Source organism: Carlito syrichta, unplaced genomic scaffold (assembly GCF_000164805.1).
Source record: "Carlito syrichta isolate Samal-C Ts95f unplaced genomic scaffold, Tarsius_syrichta-2.0.1 Scaffold108870, whole genome shotgun sequence".
In the NCBI taxonomy this organism is placed as follows: domain Eukaryota; kingdom Metazoa; phylum Chordata; class Mammalia; order Primates; family Tarsiidae; genus Carlito; species Carlito syrichta.
Window position 1 is genome coordinate 274,961 of NW_007052966.1, and position 21,690 is coordinate 296,650.

The 21,690-nt window shown below is 38.9% G+C and overlaps 1 protein-coding gene across 1 annotated transcript in view; it reads right to left on the reverse strand.

Annotated features, from left to right (window-relative positions):
- Positions 1–21,690, reverse strand: part of LOC103271023 (dipeptidyl aminopeptidase-like protein 6) — a 416,180-nt gene that overhangs the window by 246,821 nt on the left and 147,669 nt on the right. The gene's annotated exons all lie outside the window — the stretch shown is intronic.

The following is a 21,690-nucleotide window of genomic DNA, read 5'->3' on the forward strand; positions in this document are numbered from 1 at the left end:
TTTTTCAAGTTCATCCATGCTGTAATGTGTATAGAATATACCAGTGCTTACGGCTAAAAAAAAATGTAGTACATATACACAATGGAATATTATGCAGCCATAAAGAAGGACAAACATATGAACTTCGCAGCAACGTGGATGGATTTAGAGTCTACCATACTCAGTGATCTATCACAGAAACAAAGAACAGAGTACCATATGTTCTCACTCATAAGTGAACTTTGAACCTCGGCAGTAGTGGGAACTGTCAGGGGGAGGGTGGGATTGGCAGTTGAGGGAAACTACCAGGGGAGGGAGGGGCACACTTCATCAACAAGGGTACCTGCATAATGAACATTTGTATACCTATCCCTGAATTGTACCCCACATGCTTAAAATAAAGGAAAAAAATATATACCAGCACTTCATATTTTAAGCTAATGATGTTGAACATTTTTTCATGAACTTATTGGCTATTTATATATCTTCTTTAGAGAAATAGCTTACCTTATCCAGATTATATAAGATGCTGAAATTAAGGATTCACTGTCAGGAGAAAAGAAGTTGAGGGTGTGGCTGAACAACCTTTTGCTAATGCCTCCAAAAGATCAAAATGTCAGAGAATTTAGACACACAAAAACCTCTTTGAAAAGCCTAGATGTGTGACTCACAGATCCCCTAAGATATCTAAGCAAAAGCCAAACATAGATGTGGGAGTATCTAGAAGAATCTTAGCAAGGAGCTGCTTGTCTGATGGAACGAATTCCCATGAAATATACACAGGAGACCTACAGTTTCTTAAGAATTACATATCTTTAGAAACATTGTCAGCTGGGACTGGAAGAGCACCAACAGTATGAAACAAAAGAAGGTTGCTGGACTCCCCAAATTCTCAGACAGAAAGCATGCTTACAAAACTAATGAGGTTTTGAACTTTGAGTTGATGCTGCAATATACTGAAACTTCTGGGGGCCTTGGGGTGGGTGGAGTGAAAGTACTTCATAGCTGAGATGGCTATGACTCTCTGGGGACCAGAGAGAAGACTGTGTCAGGTAAGATAATGTCCAGCCAAGGATGTCCATACGCATTGGGTTTATAAACTGAATTGGACCCCTTCCCCCAATTCATAAGTTGAACAAACTCATGCTAGTGTTCATGAAGAAGAAACATGATGTTCAGAGGGTAGATCCGAGGGCCCCAGAACCTTATACTCAAGCCTGTAAACCTAACGGAGTTTCCCTAATTTAAATTTAAAAGTTGTTTGGAACTGGTGATTCTTTTCCTTCAATTTTCTCCCTTTTTGTACAGGAATATCTGCACCTGTAACCCTATGCCCGTCCCACCAATGTATGTAGAGCTGACTCATTTCTTTAGTTTCACAGATCCACAATAGAGATGAATTGCATCCAGGATGGAGTATACCCAGAGTCTTTACCCATAACTTTAAAAAAATGATTTAGGTGTTGAGATTTTGGAGTTCTTAGCTAATGAGGTTTTGAACTTTGAGCTGATACTGACATTTCTGGGGGCCTTGGGGTGGGTGAAGTGAATGCACTTCATATGTGAGATGGATATGACTCCTTGGGGGCCAGAGAGAAGACTGTGTCAGGTAAGATAATGTCCAGTCAAGGATGTCCATATGCATTGGGTTTATAAAGTGAATTGTGCCCCTTCCCCCAATTCATATGTTGAAGTCCTAATCTCCAAAGTAATCATATTTGGAAATAATAACTTTAAGAAAGAAGTTAAAGCTAAGTGAGATCAGAGGGCAAGACTCATTCATAGGACTAACGTACTTATAAGAAGAGAAAGAGACACAAGAGCTCTCTTTTTTCCTTCTTCATGTACACATATGTGCATGAAGCAAAAGCAATGTGAGGACACAGCAAGAAAATGTGGTCTGCAACTCAGGAAGAGAGACTTTACCAAAAACCAACCCTGCTGGCACCTTGAACTTGGACTTCCAGCCTCCAGAACTGTGAGAAAATGAAACTCTGTTGTCTAAACCACTGTGTCTGCATATTTTTGTTATAACAGCTCAAGCTGACTAATATAACTTGTATTTTCCAAATTTTAATTTCCAACTTTTTGCTGATAGTACATGGATGTGCAATTAGTATTTGCAAATAGATGTTGCATTCTGTTACCTTTCTAAACTTACTTATAGGAGGCCCTCCTCCCCCTTACTCCTGGTTTTGCTTTTCACAGTTTCAGCTACTCACAGTAACAATAGTCTGAAAATACTAAGATATTTTGAAAGGGGGGGGGAGAGAAACGGAGGGAGGGAGGAGACCACATTCACAAATTGTCCTATAGTGAAATAAAATTATAATAAATTGTTCTATTTTATTATATATTATTATTGTTAATCTCTTCCTGTGCCTAACTTATAAATGAAATGTTACTGTAGGTATGTATATATAGATAAGAACACAGTATTAAGAACATAGTATGTGTATACAGGGTTTAGTGTGTGCATGATTATAGGCATCCACTGGGGGTCTTGTATAAAAGGGTATACTGTGTATGTTCTTTTAGTATTGTCTACATAGGCATTTATTTTGTCTGTAACAAAGACAGTTTTACGTCTTCATTTCAAGTAGAAATAATCAAGCAAAAATTGCTAAGGAATTCTAGTTTGATTAGTAGATCACAGCCCAAATAACAATAAATCAATTATAGCTATTGATGAATATTAGGAGACGAGATTCCACTTGAACTGATTGCCTCAAGACAAATTGTTTAGTAACATAAAATTACAATTTTTCTCTCTATGACTTCATCCACATTTTCAGATTCTACCCTAAAAATACTTGTATAAAAATTATGGATGTTGTAAATTCGTTTTCCATTTAAAAAATCAACTTGTTACTATTTGATGAGTGATTTTATTAAGATGAAAAAGAGATTTCAAATATTACCAGAAGCTGAGATACAGTGGGAAGTTGGGATTGTGGAGAAAGTCTTTTAGGCATGCTAATTTTCACATCTTATCTAGTGAGGAGTCAAGAGGTATATTTAAAGTCAGCGAAACAATAATTTATATACAAAGAAATTTTCATATATTGTTATGAAATAAATCTATAGAGGACTCTAAAAAATATGATGGGTTTTAAAACTTAGGGGAAGAAAAGGAAGTGGGAGAAAATGTAAGTGAGCTAAATTTTTGACCTTAATAATTGGTAGTTTGTGGACATTGATGTATAAGGATAATATTAAGAGGTACCTGAATAAATACCAGAAGACTTAAATCAGAAATGGTGAAAGGCTGGGTGAGGTGTCTCAGCCTGTAATCCCAGTACTTTGGGAGGCGGAGGAGAGAGGATTGCCTGAGCCCAGGGGTTCAAGACCAGCCTGGACAATTTGGTGAGACCTTATCTCTAATAAATAAAAAAAATAGCTGGGCGTGTTAATGCATGCCTGTAGTTCCAGCTACTTGGAAGGCTCAGGCAGAAGGATCACCTGAGTCCAGCAGGTTGGCACTGGGGTGGCTGTAAGCGTGTCACTGCACTCCAGCCTGGGCGACAGAGTAAGACTCTGACTCAAAAAAAAAAAAAAAAAAAAAAGGAATGAGTGAAAAGTGATGACATCAAGGGATTGGCTGTAGAATTGACAGTATGAGAAAAGGATTATTATTTTTGTTGCAAATGTAATATTTTTACTGTTTGTTTTTCTATTGATACACATTAATTACAAAATGAAATTAATAAAATAATATTTTGAACATTAAGCATATACTTGCACATGAATTTAGAACCTGAACCAGCATATGTCGTCATAATGTACCAACGCCAAGGTCAGCTAATTTAACCCTCCCAAATGACCAAACAGGTTGCTGTATGAATGCAGGTGTATTGTACTCCCAATAGAGAAATGACCAGTGGGACTATTCTTCACCCAGTGCCTATTAGACACATTAAGCCCACAACACGTGTGTCACATAGCAAACACTTTTACATATTTTAAGGGCCGATTTAGTTTCAGAAATCATCATTTTCTGTCATACAAAAAAATGAATATTTTTAATTTGAATTTCATTGACTTCACTGATTAATCAGCATGTAATTTCCCATCTCTACTAATTTAATACAAGCTGTAAATTGGAGCTTCAATGTGCTTGTGCATGTATGTAAAGTAAAAAAAATAATTAAGTTGATGCTAAGATAGACACTACCTTTTCCTCTCAAATCTTGAAAAACATTAAATTCATCTTAATGTGAGTAGATTTCAGTTCCTTTATTAATGGTAAAAATGATAATGAACCAGGTTTTGAAACTGAAAGGCATCCCCTAGAGAGCTGAGAGAGAAGCCCAGCATGGTTTCCGACTAGAAGTGGGCTAGAAGAAGCAGACAGCGAGGCACACAGCATGGTTATTGTCTAGTTCAGGGTCTCCAAAGTACCAGCCCATAACTTTCTAGTTCTCATCTTTCCACAAGCCCACACACATGACTGCCTATAAGTTATGGCTGCTGTAAAATTGTCAAAGGCATTTATTTTCCCTTGTCTTAGTTTCCCATGGCTGCTGTAAGGAATTACCACAAACCGGATGGCTTACAACCACAGAAAATTACTCTCTCACAGTTCTGGGGTCTGAAAGTCCAAAATCAGTTTCACTGGGTCAAAATCACCGTGTCAGCAGGGCTGCATGCCCTCGGAGGTTCTAGGGGCCTGCTAGCTTTCCTTGGCTTGCGGCCACATCCCTCCAATCTCTGCCTCTGTGGTCATATTGCCATTTCCTTGTTTGTGTCAAATTTCCCTTTGCCTCCTTATGAAGTTACATGTGACTGTATTTATGTCCCATTACATAATCCAGAATAACCCTCCATCTCAAAGTGTTTAATGTAACTACAAAAGGCATAAAAGTTCATAAAGGCACCATTCACAGGTTCCAGGGATTGGAACATGAATATCCTTTGTAGGGGGAAGACATTTTTTGGCCTAACATGACCCTCAATGCCTTGTTCCCATTTTTGACCACTCCCATAACCCACCACTTTAGAAAGCATCCACTGAAGATACAATAATCATACAGTTACTGAATCTATCTATCTAACTATCTATCTATCTATCTATCTATCTATCTATCTATCTATCTATCTATCTATCTATCTATCTAAGTTGGAGTCTCACTCTGTTGCCCAGGCTGAAGTGCAGTGGCACACTCATGGCCACCGCAGCCTCGACCTGCTGGGCTTAGATGATCCTTCTGCCTCAGCCTTACAAGTAGTTGGAACTACAGATGCATGCCACCACACCTGGCTAATTTTTTGATTTACTGTAGAGGTGAGGTCTCACCAAGTAGTCCAGGCTGGTCTCAAACCCCTGGGCTCAGGCAATCCTCTTGCCTTGGCCTCCCAAAGTGCTGGGACTATAGGTTTGAGCCACTGTGCCTGGCCACTTACTGATTTTAAAAGATAGACATGTGAAGAATCTGAGTAAGGATAAAACAAGAGACTGAGAGACAAATTAAATCTGAGGATCTATAAATTATCATTCCACCTAATTTCTTGTGACTTTTAACAACTCACTTAAAAGCACAGAGTCAATTTAGAAAGACTCTGGTATTTAAGGACTATGAAACAGCAATCTGAGAAAGTGCATACATAACGTTTCTGCAGAAGTGATCAAAGGTTGTTCAACCAGGGCTTAAGGTGAAGAGTTCAGTGTCAAAAAGAAGTTGGAATTATTTCAACCTAGAACTTCATCCTCATAATTTCCTGATCTGTGTAGTTCATTTATACAATTTATCTCCAGTTCTCTGATTTTATGATATCATTTCTTTCTATGTATCTGACCTTGACTTGGTATGGTAACTTGACTTAAACACTTGAATTTCTGTCTTTGCTTCTTGATTAGTCAAAGTCTTCACTGAAATAGCAACTAAAATATGAGCCAGCCACTCATACCATGTGATCCCTAAGGTTCAGAAAATTAATTTCAAGCATACCAAGAAGCTTTTATCTACACTTGGCAATAGACTTTAGAGAAAACGAGGGTCCCAGAATAAGAATTACTCATTTTCATGGTTTATATACAATTGTGCCTTTAAAACAGGATGCATAATGTCACAATGCCTTAAAAGTCTCTGACTATATCTGTATAGCTGTCTATGCCTTCTCTTAGTTTAATTAGAAATTGTTTTAATGCCGGCTTTGGTGGCTCAGCCTGTAATCCCAGCACTTTGGGAGGCCGAGGCAAGTCAATTGCCTGAGCCTGAGGGTTCGAGACCAGCCCGGGCAACTTGGCGAGACCTCATCTCTACAAGAAATCAAAAATTAGCCAGGCATGGTAGCGCGCGCCTGTAGTTCCAGCTACTCGGAAGGCTTTGGTGGCAGGAACGCCGGAGCCCAGCGGGTCGAGGCTGCGGTGGCCAGGAGTGGCCACTGCACTCCAGCCTGGGCGACAGAGTGAGACTCCAACTAAAAGAAAAAGTGCCCCTATATAGATAAATATGGATAAATATGTAGAGACATCTGCCTTTCCTTATAGTCTTTTTTTTTTTTTGAGTTGGAGTCTCACTCTGTCACCCAGGCTGGAGTGCAGTGGCCACTTCCGGCCACCACAGCCTCAACCTGCTGGGCTCCTGTGATCCTTCCACCTCAGCCTTCCGAGTAGCTGGAACTACAGGTGCACTCACCCCGAATTCTCATCAACACATTGACTTTAGGCAGGAGCAACATGAACTGCAGGAGCAACATGAACTGCAGCAGCAGCAGAAGGAGTCAAAACAACTCTCTATTTCATGACCAAAGCAGACACCACCTACCCGAGCAGTCAGCTGCAATGGGTGTGAACAGACCCATAGGGATCTAGGAACCACAGCCATAGATGCCCGATGCAAATGAACAATACCAGAGACAGACTCATGTAGCCTTTGCTTCCTGTGATGAGATACCTGGGCCATGGTCATTGGTGATACACAGAATATGACAAAATTGAATCTGGGAGATGAATTTAATGCAGGGGCCAGAACTGAGAGAAAATGCCCCAAAGATACAAGGCAAGCCAGCTATTTCTACAAGACTAAAAAACTATAAGGCGTACATTACTTACTATAATATACACAAAAGCTGTTAAATTACTGTTAAGCTATTTAACTTTCAGAGATATGTAGAACTTTATAATGAGATATAGGTTAAAAATTGAGCACCAAAACAATGTAAAATATAATGATGGGATTAACGAATAGACGATAGAACAAAATAACCCAGCATAAAAGTAATCACAGTATATGATTACATTTATAATGTAAATGTAAAAAGTATAAAAAGTTACAAAACTATTCTGTGATGTCAGAAATTAGGTTCCCCTTGAGGGGATTAGTAATGAGAAATGGCATGAGAGAGCTTTGGGATGCTGGCTACAATCTGCTTTTTTGATTTGAATGCTAATTATAGGATCATGTTATATTTGAAAATTTACCAAACAATAGAATGCTCATATACATTTATATGTATTTAATGTATATATAATAAATATATACATATATATATACTTCATAGATAATATATATCTTGTATATATTATTCTTCAATAACATGTTTTAAAATAATTTGTTCCAGAATTTTAAAAAGACCAGCATTAGCAAAACAGTCACAGACACTGGACTTAAATCAAACAATGATGACATTTAAATTCCATAAAAATAACCTGTATGTTACATTCCTACCCAAAAGACTAATGAGTCTTCTATTCTGATAACCTGTGCTTGGCCTTAACCCAAAATCTACCGTCAATCCAACTTTTAATTATCCAAAGCTTTTCATTTATTTACCACCTAAAGTGTTCTAGTGGTTTCCACCACACACTACTGTAGTATCTTCTCAAATGTGGAAATCCACAAAAGTCAAATGTCAGGAATGTTTTAATGCAAATACGAGTCTGCTGCACTGTTAGGCTCCCACCACAGTAATTGTGGTGCTGGAGAATATCACAGTCCTTTTCATCAGAATGCAAGATTTGTGGCTGCCAACAAAAGGCATACACTGTATGTGACCTATCATAGACACATATCTAATATCTGAAAATAAAAAAGGTAACTTTGAGTCTACTGTTCCAAAGAGAAATTTAGAAAAGAGCACAAGCCAGCAAGGGAGAAATGAATGACAAAATTGAAAAGGACACATTCTTATTTGGCAGATCCCTTTGGAACTAAGATTGCCTTAAACACTTTTAATTTGATTTCTAAAACATAAATTGTGCATAACTGGTGATAATTAGACTGTAGTACAGAACCAGGAGCCTTGTTGCTCAGAATGGTTACCATGAGACCCTTCCCGATCCTGAATCATTCAAAGGACATTCCAAGTGGGAAAGGGGACCCATGTGTACTAGAAACTATTTTCACAAACAGACTGCATTGAGTGAGTTCAGAATGGATTTTTTTAGTAAAGTAGAAAGCAGGTACTAGTCTCTGAGTTTCAATATACCAGAGTACAAGCTTGAAAACTAATAGTACTTGAAAAATATTATTTTTTTAAAAAGTACATACCCTGCTTTCTAACTAAGTCTATCAGCATGGAAGCAATGCTAGGTGGGAATGCACACATGATTGTGTACAAATACAGACCCCCCCAAAACCCAGAATTATCTTTTAGAGAGTGGGCCCCTTGTAGTATACTCAGAATTTGTTCCTCCAGACCAAACAGTCAGCCAAAGTTTTTATCTGGAAGTTTTGAGAAGGTTGTATCATCATTTGCAGAAGAAACATCCTGAGTTGCGGCAAACAGGTGACTAGTTCTTCCCCTGTGACAAGGCACGGGCCAACACCGTGCTGAGTGTTCAGAAGCTTTTGACCCAAATTAGCACGACCCCAGTCCTATCCTCCTTATTCACCTATTCTCACCGCAGATGACAAAAGTCCTCAAAGGGAAATATTTTGCTGATGTGGAGGAGGTGAAACAAAAATGGCAGAAGCACTAAAAGGTTTTAAGATTGATGAGTTCATTCTCCTTGGTCTCCATCCCCTGGGGCTTGTATATAGATTATCAATATATAAGGGGGAAAAGGGTGAGTGAAGAGGAATTGTGGGACTGGAGCCTTGCTACCTCTCCTCCCTCTTCCCCTTGTCCCCTATCCCTGGACGGTTTGTTAAAAAGCAATGAGGGATTAAAAAAAAAAAGGACAAAAATTGATGAGTTCTAAAACTGTTTTGAGCAGTGGAAAAAGCATCTCAATAGGTATAGTGCATTAAATGGAGAGTACTTTGAAGGCGACTAAAGTTTAAATACACAATTTTTAATAAATAAATTCCTTTTTTGGTGGTCCCCCCTTCATATACCCAAAGTGTTACTGTTATGACAAAGACTTTCCACTCTTGAAGACTAACTATAGTCCTTCATCTGGTGGAAGCTACCCCTGCTCTTGACAATGATCTCCATCTGCTAGGTTAATGCTTCAGATAGCTATCCAACACCATAAGCCTTTAACATGCCCTGCCTTAAGATTTTTATTTCGTTCAATGATCACACTACTGTGGAATTCTCCTTTATATTCTTTGTTTTTAAGCAGACTCTAAGCTTTCTGGAGAGCCTTTACATCTTCTTTTTCTCATATTCTGTCCAGCACTGAGAAATGCCATTCTCAGCTTCTAACTGGGATAATTCCTGTTGGATCCACTAATAGGCATTACTGGTTGAGGTAAGGATGGATGCTCAAATATTAGTGAATTTGAGACTACTCTGCAGCTAGTGACAGGTCGAATGATTTGACATGCTCCTGTGTCTGACAGAATTTTATGCCAAAACAAAGCCACTGCCCTGCTGCAGGAGAGTGGATGCAGCCAGGCTGTCCTGGAAGGAGCAGCAATGCAGTGTTCTCTGTGCAGCCACAGTGGGGACAATCCTAAACCTGGGACTCAGCCCCTGAACAGTACAGCTAGAATACCAAGTCACTCTCAGGGAAGCCCTGCAGAACCAAAAGGTTAAGCAAGGTTCAGCGCATGTTTATTTCAGTGGAAAAATAAAAGCAAACTCCTCTCTTCAAAGCCTTCTCTGAAATCCAGCTATTCACTTAGAGTGCAACACTAGTGGCTGCCTCTAGCTCATTGTTGCCCCTGACAACCGGCCATTGGCATGGCAAGAGGCAACCATGTACAGTGACTATATTCTATATGGATTGCAGAGGAGATGGCCCTGTGGTGCTTCTGCTGCATATGAATTGAATAAAAAATGCTTTCAGGATCAGCTGCTGCACTGGGGAGAGAGAAAGTACGTGCTGATATGGGACTTCTTGTGCATGGAGAAGATACAGGGGCCACCCTCTGTGAGGCATCAAGTTGAACACATGGAGGGAAGGGTCCCAGGATTCGGTTTGTAGGCCTTGCGCTCCTCGTCAAGACATCCACCACCTGCCTTGTTGCTGTGGATATTCTTATGCAAGAATTTCTGGGCAGCCATTTTATCCTATTCCTTAGTGATGCTGGTGAAAGCCCTAAGATCTGGGTGGTGTGAACATTCACATGTATTTTGGGAGGATGAAAGTAACTGCAAACCACGAAAGCATCATTGCTTCCTTAGTCCCAAGGAGTGTTGGACAACCACGTAATTAAGTCTTCAATAACCATTTCCTTACATAAAGCACAATTCTGTTCAAAGGAAAGCAGAGGTAGGAATACATGCTCCATAGATTCTGAGGAAGACTTGATTTCCTTTATTATTAACCAATCCCTCTCAACTCTGGTCATTTAGATGTCAACAGGCAAAGAGATTTGTTTCCTGTTCAATCAGATGCACTGGATTGAATCCAGAGTCCCAGTGTTCCAGGGAACTGTGGTCTATTTATGAAGCTCACATACAAAGGAGAATCCAACATTCTCTTTTACAAAATGGCTACTGAAACCTCTTCAGAATCAGGCAAGTTTTTGTGGCATTTAGGGTGTTTTAGTACATACGACAAGATGAAACTTTTTTCCCTCACAACTTAGCCATCATTTTTTTAAGCTAATAGCTTCATTGAGATGAAACACACATATTGAGTTCACCTTTTAAATGTGTACAATTCAATGTTTCTAAAATATTAACAAAGTTGTGCATCACCACTATGAAGCTCCAGAATAATTTCCTCACTCTTAAAAGAAAATGCATATCCATTAGCAGTCATTTCATTTTCTCCCCACCTTACCTCCTGGCAGGCTAATCTATGCTCAGTCTTTAAGGGTTTGCCCATTCTGGAGTCATACAATATGTAGCCTTTATGTCATACCTCCTTCCTCAGCATACTGTTTTCAAGGTTCATCCATGTGGCAGTACAGATCAGCTCTTCATTCTTTTCTATAGCTGAGGAATATTCCATTGTATGGGTATATCACATTTACTTATCCATTCACCAGCTGCTTGGTCGTTTCTACTTTTTGACTATTATGAATAATGCTGTTATGAACATTGTATACAAGTTTCTGTGGGAACATATGTCCTTGAGTATATCTCTAGGAGTAGAATTACTAGAAATACGGTTAACTCTGTACTTAACTTTTTGAGGGATTACCAAACTATGTTCCACAGATACTACATAAGTTGTATTTCTACTAATCACGTATGAAGGTTCCAGTGTTTCCATATCCTCAGCAACATGTTATGTTCTATTTTTTTGTCTTCTGTTCTTATAACCATCCTAATAAGTGCAAAGTGGTTTCATATTATGGGTTTGATTTTCATTTCCCCAATGAGGGATGATATTGAATGTTTTTTCATGTGCTTATTAGTCATTTGTATTTCTTTGGAAAAATATCTATTTAAATACTTTGCCTTTTTTAAATTTTAGAAATATGGGGTACAATTCAGGGTTAGGTATACAAATGTTCATTATGCAGTTTCCCTTTGTGGATGAGGTGTGTCCTCTTTCTCCCCTGGCAGTTTTCCTCAACTACCAATCCCACCTCCCACTCCCATGGCAGTTTCCCACTACTGCCAATCCCTTTCTCATAATATTATGATAATTGTTCAAGGTCCGCTTATGAGTGAGAACATATGGTACTCTGTTCTTTGTTTCTGTGATAGATCACTGAGTATGATAGACTCTAAATCCATCCAAGTTGCTGCGAAGTTCATATGTTTGCTTCTTTGTGGCTCTTTGTCCATTTTAAAATTGAATCATTTGTCTTTTTGTTTTGACTTGTGTGAATTCTTATATATTCTGGATATAAGTTCCTTAACAGATATATTATTTGTAAATGTTTTCACCCATTCTGTAGGGTTTTTTGTTGTTAAGTTTTTTTTATAGTATCTGTTGACACATAAAAGATTTTAAGCTTGACAAAGTCCAATTTACCTATTTTTTCCTTTAGTTACTTATACTTTTGGTGTCATTTCCAAGAAACTGCTGCCTAACTCAAGTTTCCAAATATTTAGTATTATGTCTTCTTCTAAGAATTTTATAGTTTTATCTCTTATATTTAGGTCATTGATGCACATTCAGTGAATTTTGTATATGATATGAGTTAGGGTTATAACGTCATTCTTTTGCATTAGAATATCCAGTTATGCCAACACAATTTGTAGAGAATATTATTCTTTCTTTATTGAATGGTCTTGGCATTTTTTCAAAATTAATTAACTATAGATGTTTGGCTTCATTTTTGAACTCACAATTCAATTCCATTGTTCGATATATCTATACTTATTCTAGTAACACACTGCTTTGATTACTGCAGCTGTATATTAAGTTTCAAAATCAGGAGGTGTAAAACTTCAAATTGTTCTTTTTCAAGATTGTTTTGGCTACTGAGTCTCTTGTATTTTTATATGAATTTTATAATCAGCTTGTAATTTCTTCAACAGATGCAAATGGAATTTTCACAGGGATTGGGTTGACTCTGTAGATAAATTTGGGAGTATTGGCATGTTAACGATAATTACACCTACCAATTTATTTACATGGGCTATCCTTCCATTTATTTATGTCTTAATTTCTTTCAATTTTGTTTTGCAATTTTTGGCATACAAGTCTTATACTTCTCTCTTAAAATTTATTTTTAAATATCTTATCCTTTTTGAAATTATTTTAGGCAGAATTATTTTCTTTTCTTTTTCATTATTATAAAGATGTGGGGTATAATTCAGGGTTAGGTATACATTGATTATGCAGGTACCCTTGTTAATGAGGTATACCCCTCCCTCCCCTAGCAGTTTCCCTCAACTGCCAATCCCATCCCCACCCCGACAGTTTTCCACTACTGCCAAACCCTTTCTTATAGTATTATAACTGTTTAAGGTCTACTTATGAGTGAGAACATATGGTACTCTGTTCTTTGTTTCCATGATAGATCACTGAGTATGATCGACTCCAAATCCATCCAAGTTGCTGTGAAGTCCATATGTTTGTCCTTTATGGCGGCATAATATTCCATTGTGTATATGTACAAATTTTTTTTATCCAGGTCAGCTTCAATGGGCAACATGGTTGGTTCCATGTTTTTGCTATTGTGACTTAGAGCTGCAACAAATATATGTGTGCAGGTATCTTTTTTATAGAATGATTTGAGTTCCTCAGGGTATATATTCCCAATAGGGGAATTGCTGGGTCATGTGGAAGGTCAATTTCTAGTTCTTTCAGAAATTGCCACACTGTCTTCCAAAGAGGCTGGACTAGTTTGCATTCCCACCAGCAGTGTAGAAGCGTTCCTTTTTCTCTGCATCCTTACCAGCATCTGTTGTTGTTTGTTTTATTAATGATGGCCATTCTTACTGGGGTTAGGTGGTACCTCAATGTGATTTTTTACTTAAATTTCTCTGATGATGAGTGAGATTGAGTGCTTTTCCATGTGTCTGTTGGCTGCCCATATATCTTCTTTTAAGAAGTGTCTATTCATGTCTTTTGTCCACTTTTTAATGGGGCTATTTGTTTCTTCCCTTTTGGCGTGTTTGAGTTCCTTTTAGATCCTAGATGTCAGGCCTTTGTCAGATATACAGTTGGCAAACACTTTTTCTCATTCTGTGGGCTGTCTCCCTGCTCTCTTGATGGTTTCTTATGCTTTGAAGAAGATCGTTAGTTTGATGAGATCCCACTTGTCTATCTTATTTCGTAAGGTATGGGCATTTAGGATTCTGAGTAGGAATTGGTCGCCAGTTCCAAATTCTATAAGGGTGTCTCCTGCGTTTTCTAAGATTCTTATGTTTAGGTCTTTGATCCATTTAGTTTTAATTTTTGTGTATGGTGATAGACAGGGGTCCTGTTTCAATCTTCTGCATGTGATCAGCCAGTTTTCCCAGTACCATTTACTGAATAGGTTCTCTTCTCCCCAGTGGTTGTTGTTGGAGGCTTTGTCAAAGGTGAGTTGGTTGAGAAATTGATGCCCTGCTTCCAGAATCTCTATCCTGTTCCATTGGTCTATGTGCCTGTTCTTGTACCAATACCAGGCTGTTTTGATTACCTTGCCTTATAGTAAAGTTTGAAGTGTGGAAGTGTGATACCTCCTGCATTGTTTCTTTTGCTAAGGATTGTTTTGGCTATTTGTGGTTATTTATGTTTCCATATGAATTTCTGTATTGTCATTTCCAGGTAGAGAAGAATGACATTGGCAACTTAATGGGTATTGTGTTGAATCTGTAGGTTGCCTTTGGTTGGATGGACATTTTAACAATGTTGATTCTTCCTATCTGTGAGCATGGAATATTTTTCTATTTGTTTGTGTCTTCTTGGATTTCTTTGAGCAGTGTTTTGTAGTTCTCATTGTAAAGGTCTTTCACTTATCTGATTAGGAAGATGGTGAGATATTTCATTTTTTATATGGCTACTGTGAATGGGATAGTGCTTTTAATTTGGGTCTCTGCCTGCTTGTTGTTGGTGTATAGGAATGCAACTGTCTTTTGCACATTTATTTTATACCCTGAGACTTTGTCAAAGTCCTTTATCAGTGCAAACAGGTTTTTGACAGATTCTCTTGGATTTTCAAGGTCTAGGATCATATCATCAGCAAAGAGGGATAACTTGACTTCCTCTTTTCCTATTTGGATACTCTGATTTTCTTCTCTTGTCTAATTGCCCTAGCTAAGACTTCCAACACAATGTTGAACAAGAGGGGTGAGAGTGGGCAGCCTTATCTTGTTCCAGGTCCATTTAGCAATATGCTAGCTGTGGGTTTATTGTAGATGGCACTTACTATTTTGAGGTATGTTCTTTCTATATCTAGGTGTTTGAGGATTTTTATCAAGAGGGATGCTGGATTTTATCAAAAGATTTTTCTGCATCTACTGATATAATCATGAGGTTCTTGTTTTTACATCTATTGATGTAATTAATTACACTTATGATCTTGTGAATGCTGAACTAGCCCTGCATCCTGGGAATGAAGCCTACTTGGTAATGGATGATTTTTGAGATGTGTTTTTGGATCCAATTTGCTAGAATCTTGAGGATTTTTGCATCCATGTTCATAAGGGATTTTTGACCTGTAGTTCTTTTTTGTTGGATTTTTATCTGATTTGGGTATCAGTGTGATGTTAGCTTTGTAAAATGATTTGTGGAGAATTTCATCTTTCTCAGTTGCCTGGAATACTTTCAATGGGATTGGTATCTGCTCTTCCTTGTGTATTTTATAGAATTTTGCTGGAAAGCCATCTGGTCCAGGGTTTTTTTTTTTTTCTTTGTACGTAGTTTTCATATGACAAAGTCAATTTCCTGGGTTGTTTTTGGTCTATTTAGTGTCTCAATGTCTTCTGGTTTCAACCTGGGGAGGTTGTTTGATGTCAGAAAGTCCTCCATTTCATTCTGGTTATCAAGTTTGTTTCTATATAGCTGTACACAGTAATCTCTGATCATCGTTTGTATTTCTTCAGGATCAGTTGTGATCTGCTCTTTTGTATTTCTGATTGTGCTTATTTGGGCATTTTCTCTCTTTTTCTTGATCATTCTGGCTAGGTGGTTCATCAATCTTGTTAATTCTTTCAAAGAACCAGTTTTTTGTTTTGTTGATGTTTTCTATGACATTTTTGTCTTCTATGTCCCATATTTGGGCTCTTATTTTGGTGATTTGGATTCTTCTGCTGAAGTTGGGGGTTTGGTGTTCTTCTCTTTCCAGTTTCCTTAGATGATTTGTTAGGCTCTCCACTTGTGATCTTTCCATTTTCTTGTTGTGTGCTTGTAGAGATATAAATTCCCCTCTTAAAAACTGATTTCATGACATCCCAGAGGTTTTGGTTTCTTCATTTTCATTTGTTTCCAGGAAACTTTTAATTTCTGCTTTGATTTCAGTGTTGACCCAGTAGTTGTTCAGCATCATGCTGTTTAATGTCCATGTCTTTGTGGACTTTGGGGAAATTTTGTTGGTGTTGATATTTATTTTTATTCCACTGTAGTCTGAGAATGTGCATGGCAAGATTTCAACCTTATGTAATTTGTTTATGCTTGATTTATGGCCAAGGATGTGATCGATTTTGGAGTATGTTCCATGTGGTGATAAGTAGAATGCATATTCTGTGGTTGTTGGGTGGAATCATCTGTAGGTATCTATTAAGTCCATTTGATCAAGTGTCAAATTTAGGTTCTGGATCTCCTTGTTGATTTTTTGCCTTAGTGACATATCTAGGTCAGTTAGTGGGGTATTCAAGTCTCCTGCTATAATAGTGTTAGAGTCAATATCTTTTTCAGTTTACTTAGTAGTTGCTTTATAAATGCTGGTGGTCCTGTGTTGAGTGCATGTATGTTTAGGATGGATATTTCTTGTTGATGGATTGAACATTTTATCATTATGTAATGTCCTTTTACATCTTTTTACATTTTTGATAACTTAAAGGTTGTTTTGTCTGATATTAAGATTGCAACTCCTGCCTTCTTTTGGGGTCCATTTGCCTGGAAACTCATTTTCTATCTTTTAACTTTGAGTCTGTGTGTGGCCCTTGTAGTGAGATGAGTCTCTGAAGGCAGCAAATAATTGGGTCATGGTTTCTTATCCAGTTTGCCATTCTGTGTCTTTTCAGTGGTGCATTTAGTCCATTCACTTTCAGGCTGATTATTGAAATGTGATAGTTTATCACTGTTATGAGGTTCTTATAAAATTTTTTCTTTGTACCCTTGTTCTCTTCTGGATTTGGGGTTGCTGTACGTCTGTGTTTTCAAGTTTCTTGTTGCACTGTATTCTCTGTTGATTCTGGGCTCAGCTGCTTTCTTGGGAAGTGTGTGGTCATTCTTTTTTTTCTTTCTTCTATCCTTAATACCTTTTTAAGTGTCTCCTGTAGAGCTGGTCTGGAAGCTGCCCAATCTCTTAGGGATTGGATGTCTGGGAAGGATTTTAATTCTCCATTACTGATGAAATTGAGCTTGACTGAATAGGAAATTCTCGGTTGAGTATGTTTATCTTTGAGAACTTTGAATATAGGGTTCCAGTCTCTTCTTGCTTGTAGTGTTTCTGCTGATTTGTCTACTACTATTCTGACTGGTTTTCCCTGGTAAGTAGTCTGATTTTTCTCTCTGATTGCCTCTAGGATTTTTTTCTTTTGTGCCTACTTTGTGTAGGTAAATTACTGTCTGTCTAGGGGTTGGTCTTTTCATTTGATGTCTTGTGGGGGTTCTCTGTATCTCTTGTACTTGGCCTGGAATACTTGCTCCAAGTTGTTCTCCATTTCCCTTTCTTCTTCTGGAATACCAATCAGGTATAGGTTTGGCCTCTTGATATAATTGTACATATCTTGTAGGCTTTCTTCTTTTTTTCTGAGTTTTCTTTCTATATTTTTACAGATCAGGCTAATTCCATGTTCTGGTCTTCAAGTTCTGAAATTCCTTCTTCAGCTGGATTAATTCTGCCTCCCACACTTGTCATCTTGTTATTTATTTCCTGGATGAATTTTTTTATTGTCAAAATCTCTGTTACAAGTTCTTTCAGTGTTGCATCTCGTCTTTCTTGAGTCTTATTCACTCTTTCCATCCATTCCCTAAACCCTGTCATATTCTGGGGCTGGTCACTGTTCCATTGTTTGGGCACCAAGGTCTGATTTTTCAGGAGTTTTGTCTTTGGTACACTTGAAATTGCCTGAGGTCTTTCTTTGGTTTTTCCTCATTTGTGACAGATCTCTTGTTTTTCTCTTCAGTTCTGTTATTCAGTGTCAGTGGGAAAGGTTTTCCCTTCTGATGTTTGCTCAGTTCTCTATTCTTCCCTGACCTGGGCTCTGGATTTGTTCTATTTTGAAATAGGATGGTGAATGGGAAGCTTTGCTGTCTCTTATAGTTTTTGAATTCAAATAAAGTAGGGGTGGGGCACTAGGATTCAGAAACTACTTGCAAATTACAATGTTCCCTTACTGTGGTATATGTTCTCTGAGACCCACTCCCGACCACCACTCTATATGACAATGCAAAGCAGAAACCAAAATAACACACAGACATACACACACACCCCCAAAACAAACTGGAATAACAAAAAAGTGAAATAAAGCAAACAAACAACAACAAAAAACTAATAAAACTAAACACACACACACATGCCTAGCACAAAGTGAACAGAGAAGAAAAACAGAAAGACCAGAGGGGGATTAAAAAAAAAAAAAAAGGAATTCACTTCAAACCCTCACATATATATTGACACACACCTTAAACTATAAAAAAGGAAAATAAAAAACCCAGAAGAACACAATAGCAAAAACAAACCAACAATAACAACAAAATTGAAAGATGAACACTCAATCATTCACATACACACATAAACAGAAAATGACAAAAGAAGAAAGAAACAGAAAAAGGAAAGAAAAAAATTGGGGGGAGGAATGCAAACAAAACCCTCACATACACATTCATGCACAAAGGAAAAATATTTAAAAAAGTAAATGAGCTAACAAACAGTCACAAAATTTTTTTAAAACTGAAAAATTAAAAAAAAAACCTGCCCTCTTGTGGCAGGCTTTGTAATTGTTCCTCTAATCAGGTCTCTCCTGCAGAGCCGCCTCTTTCCCTCTCTCCTCAGTGACTGAAGCAGGGAAGGAGGAGGGGCAGTAGAGGTGGGTGGGGCTGCAGTGCTCTCCTCCCTCTCTCATAGGGTCAGGGAGATCTCCTCTGGTGGGGAGGTACAGGATTGTCTCTTCCCCAGGTATGTACTCGAAGGGGTTGTCCCAGCCAGGCCTGTCCCGGAATGGAGTTCTCCTACAGCGACTGACGTCCAGGCTCCTCCTGGATTTGTCCCTCTCGGGGCCCAGCTATGTGGGTCTGACCTTCAGAGGATTGCCGGGGAGGAGGGGGTTTGGGTCAGCCCCAGACTCACCACTGATCTCTTTGGAGTTCTTCCTCGCCCTTTTCTGGCCACACCCTTTGTCCCATGGCTGGATCAGGGTAGGGGGTGGGGTGCCTGGAACTCAGCACTCGTCAGGTCCCTCCGAAAGGTCCCTCCGAAAGGTCCCTCCGAAAGGTCCCTCCGAAGTTCGTGCTTTCAGGATATTCCCTCTGGGTCACGATCAGTCCCTGAGCAGTTGATCCGCCAGTCACAGAGATTGGGTCTGTTGCTCGGTGGTGAGCAAGGGGGTGCATTTCCCTGTGCCACCTTCAAGATGGTGGTGGGGTGCCTCCCTTGTCCTCTTTCGTGGGACTTCACCTCTGGACTCCCTCCACAGCCCCTGCTGCCAGTGCCCTGCCAGGTGCTGAGGTGGTGAGGCAAAGCCTGGAGCCGGCAGTCTCTCCTGCTGCAATGGTGAGGGAGAGCCTGGGGCGATGGTTTCTCCCGTCACTTTTTTGCAGAAAAACTTCTGTCCGTTTTTTAAAAAAAACAATGGCAGTTGGCGTCTGCGACCTGGGAAGAGCCAGGGACGAAGCAGAGCAGCTGCAGCACCAGCTGTGGCACCAGGGGCCCAGCCTCTTGCGCGTGAGGCCCCACTGAGACCATCTCTCCCAGCATTTTCTTCCCAGAGAGGGTTTGTTGATTAAAAAAAAAGAAAGAAAGAAAAAGAAAATGGCCCTTGGCTTCTGTGTCCTGGGAGTTGCCAGGGTCCAAGTCCAGCAGCTGTGGCACCAGCCAGCCGCTGCACCAGTACAACCCTGGCTGCTAGCTCTCTAGCGCTCACTGTCAGCTACTCACACGCCCACTTGCTCACCAGCATGTACACAAAATTTTCCATACACTCACTCACACAGGGACTTGCATAATCCTACTGGTTAAGCTGCCACCTTCCAGACCTATCAGAATTATTTTCTTAATGTTGTATTTGGGTTGTTCATTGCTAGTGGATAGAAATAAAAATGGTTTCTGTACATTGGACTTACATCTTCCATCTTGCTAAACTCATTTAGTATTTATAACAGGTTTTATGTGGATTCCTTGATATTTTCTACATTCAGGTTAATATCTTTTATGAAAAAAACTAGTTTTACTTCTTTCTTTTCTGTCTGGATGTCTTTACTTCCATTTTTATTTTTAATTTTTTTACCTAATAGTCTTGTCTAGAACCTCCAATATAATGTTAAATAGAAATAGTGAGAGTGAATATCCTTTGTCTAACAACCCCTGATCTGTGAGGGAATTAGTTCAGTCTTTTGTCATTAATATGATTTGGGGTTTTCTAGGGATGCTCTTTAACAGGTTGAAGATGTTTCTTTCTATTCTTAGCTTGTTGAATCTTTTATCATGAAAGGGCGTGGGGATTTTGTCACATGCTTGTTCTGTGCCTGTTGAGACGATCATGTACTTTTTTCCCTGTATTCTATTAATATAGGTATGCTACAGTGATTTATTTCCATATGTTAAGCCAACTTTTCTTCCTTGGGATAAATCCCATTTGGTCATGGTGTGCAATCTTCTTATATGTTGCTAGATTCAGTTTGCTAATATTTTGTAGCAAACATAGCAAATTTGAGGAATTTTATATCTACCTTTATAAGGCGTATTGGTCTATAGTGTTTCTTGTGATTTCTTTAGTTGGCATCAGGGCACAGATTACTTTTTTTTTTTTTTGAGTTGAAGTCTCACTCTGTTGCCCAGACGGAAGTGCAGTGGCCATTCCCGGCCACTACAGCCTCGACCTGCTGGGCTCCAGTGATGCTTCCGCTCAGCCTTCCAAGTAGCTGGAACTACAGGCGCACGCTATCACGCCTGGCTAATTTTTTGATTTATTGTAGAGATGAGGTCTCGCCAAGTTGCCCGGGCGGGTCTCTTGGGCTCAGGCAATCCACTCACCTCGGCCTCCCAAAGCGTGGGATTACAGGCTTAGCCACCGAGCCCGGTCAGAGATTACTCTTTTAAGTCAAGATTTGAGGCAATAGTTTAAGTATGCATCATAATTTGTCTGCATTTTTGTACTTATCAGTATTTTTACATTGCAATATCTACTTCTTTTTCTATCTTAGGGTCTTATACCTGTATAGTCTATGTACTGAGGATTGAAACTTTTGCTTTTTGCACACACAGATAGATATCTAATATGATAATGAGAATGGATGCAGCAGTTACATACTGTTGTATCTATGGCCACAGTGTTTTCCTATGAATACTCCATATAGTTATCCTACAGACAAAGGCTTTCTTCTCTTCCAAGTCCCAGCACTCTCTGGCTACTAAATCCTTATCATTCTAATAATCCCACTTCACATACTACCTACTCCATACATTTTCTCATAAAAGATCGATCTCTCTCTTTTCTAAACTCCTGTAGCACTTCTGCTTGATCTACTCAATGGGACATGTAAGTGTCTCTGTTTCCTGTAGGATTTTGCTGCAGATTTTAGTGTCTTTTCTTTCTTGATAGATTTCTGACTCCAGTTTATACTTAAATTCATCACTAGTACCTAATAAGCATCTTATC